This window comes from Buceros rhinoceros, unplaced genomic scaffold, assembly GCF_000710305.1.
Source record: "Buceros rhinoceros silvestris isolate BGI_N320 unplaced genomic scaffold, ASM71030v1 scaffold6361, whole genome shotgun sequence".
NCBI lineage: Eukaryota > Metazoa > Chordata > Aves > Bucerotiformes > Bucerotidae > Buceros > Buceros rhinoceros.
This window is the reverse complement of record NW_010396011.1, coordinates 105,986-112,930: the sequence shown is the minus strand read 5'-3', so window position 1 is coordinate 112,930 and position 6,945 is coordinate 105,986. Positions and strand designations below refer to the sequence as shown.

The 6,945-nt window shown below is 40.3% G+C and overlaps 1 protein-coding gene across 1 annotated transcript in view; it reads left to right on the top strand.

Annotated features, from left to right (window-relative positions):
• Positions 1 to 1,192: 1,192 nt before the first annotated feature.
• The window catches only part of RPS6KA2 (ribosomal protein S6 kinase, 90kDa, polypeptide 2), a 90,361-nt gene continuing 84,608 nt past the window's right edge, over positions 1,193 to 6,945 (top strand). The window contains exons 1-3 of the mRNA XM_010145749.1: positions 1,193 to 1,214; positions 1,373 to 1,401; positions 2,340 to 2,456. The gene's annotated coding sequence lies outside the window, so the exon portion shown is untranslated. The remainder of the gene's footprint in view (positions 1,215 to 1,372; positions 1,402 to 2,339; positions 2,457 to 6,945) is intronic.

The window sequence follows — 6,945 nt, the reverse complement described above, 5'->3', positions numbered from 1 at the left end:
ATCGAGGTTAGTTTATTTTTTGCAGAGATTTGTTTCCTGAATACATTTTAATATCTGATTCCACATCCTGCTTCACCCAGTTGCAGTGAATGGTCCTTGCTGGGCTTCTGTGTGAAACAGAGTTAGGCAAATCATGAAATGATTTTGAATGCCCTCAAACTGCACTGACTTGGGAAAACATTACACAGTTTTTCGTCAAATGGTGCCTACACATAGAGACTGAACTGCAGAAGCCAATCTCTGCCTGTGATCAGTGGAAAGCAAACTCCCAACGTAGGAGGTCTGGTGTAGAGATGATTCAGGAGCTTTACTCTATAGGGAGTAATTTTTAGCCTTAGTAAGTAACTGCTTGAACAAGAGGGGTGGTGCCCCTTGGTAGGGTGGGTTAAGCTCAAAATAAAGTTCTTATTTACTCGTGTGCAAGACTCTCAGGTGCAGGCAGTTTACCTAAAGATATATGTCCCTCAGTATGAAAGTTCATGACTTCAGAACTTGGTGGAGCCTTTGTTAACAACATGTAGGCGATTCCTGATTTCCTTAGGAAACAGCTAATACAATATATCAAATTTGTGTCAGTTTACTATTGTTTCTCTCACCTAGAAAAAAATTTTAAAAAATTTTATTTTTAATATTGGAAAGATATTCCCACGGTAATTAAAGCCAAACAAAACCAAGAGGAACAATCCTGGCAGTTATGTTCTTAGAAAATCTGTCTGTGAAAACTGGTCATTGGTTTCAAGCATTTCCCTTTGGATAAACCTTAAACTAGAGGAATGAGGATCAGAAAATGAGTTGCTGTCAGACGAGAATTATTTTCTATGATTCCGGTAGCATGCACAAAGGAGAGGAAGCTTTCCAAACCAAGAAGATGATATAGTCCCCGTTCCAAAGCACGTGAGCGTAAAGAGGCAGGGTGGGAAAGAGGAGGGATGAAGCTGCTGTATGGAGAGCAGTCTGGGTAATGCTAGGGTAATGCTAACCATGCATCAGATTAATTACAGCTGGTAGAAAGTGATAACGATTTTTCTGGAGGAGAAGAGAATAAAATTTATTCCTGTTTGGTAAATGAATGTGTTTTGTCCAAATGCTATTGTGAATGCGTTTTCATTTTAGGATGTTATTTCTGTTTTCTCCACGCTAATTTTTGAGAATGGAAAACAAATGTTACATTTCCAGATTTTATCTAAATATTTTCTTGAGGAAAAAGAACAACTGCAGGAAAATTCAATGTAAAAATAATGTTTATGAGACTAACTATTTCTACTGGATGCAGAAATATTCAAACCTATTCCTGAATGAGTAATTCCTGTCAACCTGGGAGATGAAACAAAAAGGTTTTGTACTCAAAATCCACATTTTAGTTGTAGAGAAGTTAGAACAAGTAACTTGAAAAGAAACAAAGCTCAAACGTAGGTGTACAAAACACTACAGAAATAAAAAGTTGTGTAAATACTATCTGTCCTCTCCACTGTGTCCATGAAGAGCAGGCCCTTTCTTCCAGGTTTCTTTTCAGCTCAATGACTTTATGGGCTGCTGCAAACTCTGTGTAGTCCCTCTGGGTCTCACATGACCCAGTCACTCCCTTTTTAGAGGACAATGCCATAATAACATAAAACAAACAACCAAAACAAATGCCATATGTCACAGCTTGTGAGATAAAAGTCCTAGGTCAAGTGGTGCCTTTGAGGAAAGTGCAGTGGAAAGCATTTAAAGCTAATTCTTGCAAGCAAGAAAGTGCGTGTCATTCTTTCTCCCACCACCACCCCATTTTCACATCTAAACCATTAATTTGTTTTCTGTTTAGAAGGTTACTGGTGGTGACTTTCCATTCTTTGAGGCAAATGGGGAAAGCTGCTTTTAGTAATGCCTTTCCTTTATTGCCTACTCGTAAGGATTGCTGTTTTAAGACTAAGGGACCTTTTTAAGGTGGATATAAGTGATGCTTTGAGGAAGAATAAGGAAGTATGTGAAGAGAAGTGTGCTGGAGCTTCTACAGTACACATTTGTACTACAGAAGACTTGCTCTGCTAGCAAGGTTTGTGATGGCCACACCAAGCTGTGCAGTGTATTTCTGTGTTTCAGCTGGCATTTTCTATTTTTACCTAGTCATATATTGAGGCTCAATAAACAGAAGCAGCAGGTTTGGATGTCCTGACACTACCCTCCCCAGCCAACAGCAGGCATGAGGAGTATTTGGACAAGCATTTGTTTCTGTTTTCAAAATTTCATACATTATTGGAGGATCACAGAAGATGAGATTTTAATAAAAAATATGTTTCCTTAGGATAACAGCTCTGACTGGGGATTTTTTGTTGTTGTTGTTGTTGTTTCCTTTGCAGGAAGAAGGTATTGTGAAGGAAATAGACATCAGTCATCATGTGAAAGAAGGTTTTGAAAAAGCAGATCCTTCTCAGTTTGAACTGCTGAAAGTATTAGGACAAGGTTCATATGGAAAGGTAATTTTTAATGCCATCTAATCCCTAGAGCATCACTGAAAATGTCATGTCCTTTCTCTGAGTTCATTTACACTGGTAAGATTGTCCATATATAAATTACATTGTAAAGGCAGACAAGCAAGCCCAAACCCCTTCTATCTTCTTTTTAATAACACTTTTGCCTTTTAGCTGGATTCCTCTATATAGAACAGTTTAGGAAATAGGGCTTATGCTTCTGGACTTGGACTAATGAGCACAAGTGACCATTAGTGAGCATGTCAGTTTATAAAATTACCGCCCCTCCCCACTTCCTGCTTTCTGACCTACCCACCAGGGAGGTGAGTGCACCACTGCTGCTTAGTTGGCAGATGTAAATAGGAACATTCAATGGATTGAAGAAGTTACCTACCCAATCGCCACTGAAGGCAAGTGGGATCTCAGGCACATTTCAAAGCTCCAGTCTGCTCTTTAGCTCAGTCTCAGAGGCCTATATGCTTTGCTGAGAGGATCCTGGACTCAAACCCCAGTGCTGAAGAGAACAATTGTGGTGAGAGCACGGGGAAAAACACCCTACCTGTGTGACCACAAGCTAATTTGTGGGGAAGCAACATTTTTATTTCAAGACCAAAGCTTTTCTTAATCCCAAAGAGAATTCTTCTTCGGCAGGATGTGTCAGTTGGAAATGAGAAGCGGAAGGAAAGATGGAGAGAAAGAGGAGGAAGTCAATTCAGTCTTAAACTTTTTCCGTGGTTTAAATAAATAAGACTTTGAAACCTGTGGAACAGTAAGCCTGATTTAAACCAGTCATAGAGGTCCTTATCATTTTAAATATATTATTTTGTGGAGTTTTTTTTTTTAAATATTTCCCAGCCTTTAATTCGACAGTGAATCATTCTGGCTATCTTGAAGCACTGACTTATACCTAAAAGTTGCTGAGGTACCCAGCACAAAGCTGAACACCCTAACAGTGACTCAGGACCTTTAATTTTATTCATAAAAGAAGCTATATTGAGAGTGTTTATCAACTTTCTGACTGTTCTAGAGTTATATTGATAAGAAAGTCTGTTAGAAGTTCCCTGAGATGAGAGATAACAGGAAAGTTAGCATTCACCACCAAGTTTTGCTCTAGAGAATTTCTTGAGAGCATAGTTATAGTATCTGAGCTTTAAATATTAAAGAAATGTGAAAAATCAAACAATCCAAAATTAGATTTACTGTATGACTCAACACAAGAAGGAGAAAAAGAAGGGAAGAAAATCTCTTTTTCAAAAGTTACAGAAGCAGAATGGCCAGTGTTCAGATTCAGGCTGTAAAGAGGTCAGAACTGGTTCACTGCCTATCTGAGGTTGTATTGATGTATTCCATTATTACCTGTCCAAGCTGGCCTCCTACCTGTTGGCATTTTACAAGCAAAATGCCTAGTCTCTGCAACCACTTCTGAAAAAGAGGTCTGATGTATGGGACACGTTCCACCCAGTTGACTAGGGGATCATGGTGTGAGTATGAACATCATGCATGTTTGGGGCTGTATGTGATTACAAATCACTTTCCATCTTAGGTGAAACAGTAAACTCCCCAGAGCAGCAAAAACACAGGGGAGGGAAGCCTGTTCTTTGTTTCCTATGCAGTCCCCACCCACCTAAATTTTCATCACCTTGGTATTTGAGCTAATGCTTTGAATCCATAAGTCTCTGGGGATGCAAGCCAGTTGGTTTTCAAGCTGTTTCACCTAAGACCTAAATAATTTCTTGCAGGATTAGAGAATATGCCTTTGATGTCACAGTGGGTGCTTTCAGTTCTCTTTAAAGCCACAGCACTTGCTTAGCTTTCTCGGTAAGGGATTTGGGTAATATACCCATTGCTCCAGGTAAGGGACTGTTGCCGGTTCAGGTATTAATAAGCTGCATGCATATCAAATGGCGTTTGCATGCGTATCAAACTAGAAAACTGAAACTCCTGCTCAGCCACATGCCTGTGCTGTTCTGGCAAACTAGTAGAGTATAGCTAATATAACCAGTCAAGTAAGCACTCCAGGACCACTTGGTGGTTTCCATAACAATATAGCTTTACCTTTTAGAATAATCAGAAGGACAACATTGTTCTGCAATACAGTCCATTTTCTTTTGTTCTGTTTCCTTTTTGGTTTGATGACTGTTTCAATGTCCTCTGAAATGGAACACAGTGTTCTTGACTCATCTCTTCTGGAGAGAATGCAGACAAGTGCCCTATCCTATGCTACAGGGAACAACTGACTAATGACCAGTAGCATAAATTGATAATTTTGCTTGTTACAGCAATACAGGTATTACAAGCTTTGCAAGGTTACATTACAGATAAGATATTTCTAGAACTACAGCTTCATATGTCTGCAGATGCATCATGCTGTGCTATTCTATGTGCAGTACAGCTTAAAATAATTGTCTTAGGGTTTGGAGTTTGGGGTTTTTGGATAAAGACTCCATAACCATTTTTACGGAATAATAATACAGCTCAAAATCTAGTGTTTGGGCAAGCTTGCTTTTGACTTTCTCCTCCTTTACCAAGCAGTGCAAAAATTAAGTCTTTTACTTGGGTTCAATAGAAAAATATCCCAGCATTTCTCTGTCAGGATGAACTTCTCAGTGAATTGATTTCCCATTAATGTTGTAGCAGCTGAACTTAATTTAGCACAAATGTTAATGAAAAACTCTTCAGAAAGCCTTATACGTTCCCTTTGCATCCAGATTTTATCAGTTGTTCCTACAGTTGTGAGCACAAGAGGTATTTGTATGTTCATTGAACCAGGAAACAGGAGATGGAAACAGGCAACCTATGCCCAAACTTAGCTAGTTAGGGCAGCTCTGCTGAAGAGCTGTCCATATCTCATAGGCACGGGAAACGTGTTGAGAAAGAAAATCTCACCGAAACCATATCTGATTGTATGGTAGAAGCGTTGTAGCTGTGATGCTTTCAGATGTAAGAGGTTTGGTTAACAGGTTCAGAAAGAATTTACCCTTTTTATTTTTCCACCTTCTCTATCTAGTTGTTAAACCTGCTCTCCCTACCCACAAACCTTTCCTAAAAGAGTGTTTGAGAAAATCCTAATCATTTTCAATTATTGAAACATGAAAAGTCTTGCAATGACCAAACAAAATTACTGATTCCATTGTTCACTACTCCTCCAGTGCTCAGATGCACTCAGGGCCAGATAAGAAATAGTTGTAAGAAGTAAAAAAAAAAAAAACAAACCAAAACAGTTTTAGCTACAATTTATTTTATTTCAATTACAAATTTACACTGTCTGAAGATGTAGCATAGGAGACTATAACGGGAAAAACTGTTTTATAAAAACCCATTTGTTAATCATAATAGTCCTACTTTGCTGAACTTGGCAAGGGATGCAAAGAATGATAAGGGCTTCTACAGGTATGTCAGGCAGAAAAGGAGGGTTATAGAGAGCATACTCACCCTGATGAACATGACCGGCAAGCTGTTACAACAGACAATAAGAAGGCTGAGACTCTCAACATTTTTACCTCAGTCTTCACTGATAACCTCTCTTCTCACACCCCTGGAGTTGATGGACCGCAAGATGGGGACCAGGGAGGCAAAGACCCTCCTCCTGAAAGAGAAGATCACGTTCCTGACCATCTGAGGAACATGGACATTCGTAAGTCTATGGGACCTGATGAGATGCATCCCAGAGTCCTGAGGGAATTGGCTGCTGTAGCTGCCAAGCCACTCTCTATGATATTTGAAAAGTCCTGGCCACCAGGTGAAGTCCCTCTTGACTGGAAAAAGGGAAACACTGCACCCATTTTTAAAAAGAGTAGAAAGGAGGACCCTAGGAACATCCAACCTGTCAGCCTCACCTCTGTATCTGGGAAGATCATGGAACAGATCCTCCTTGAAGCTATGCTAAGGCAAACGGAGGACAGGGAAGTGATTCGAGACAGCCAGCATGGCTTCACCAAGGGCAGGTCCTGCCTGACCAAACTTCTACCTTGAATGACTCCATCCGTGGACAAGGGAGGAGATAGAGGCGTCATCTATCTGGACTTCCGTAAAGCCTTTGACAAGGTCCCCCACAACATCCTTCTCTCATTAGAGAGATATGGATTTGGACAGATATGGGTTTGACAGGTGGACTGTTTGGTGGATAATGAATTGGTTGCATGGTCATAACCAGTGGGTGAATCAACCAGCCAGTGATCAATGGTTTCATGTCCAGATGGACATTGGTGACAAGCAGTATCCCTCAGGTGTCTGTACTGAGACCACTGCTGTTTAATATCTTCATCAATGACATAGACAGCAGGATTGGCTGCACCCTCAGCAAGTTTGCAGATGACATCAAGCTGAATGGTGCAGTTGACATGCCTGAGTAATGGGATCAAATCCAGAGGGACCTGGACAAGCTGAAGAAGTGGGACTGTGTGAACCTCATGAGGTTCAACAAGGCCAAGTGCAAGGTCCTGCACCTGGGTCAGGGCAATCCTCAATATCAATACAGACTGGGGGGTGATGTGAC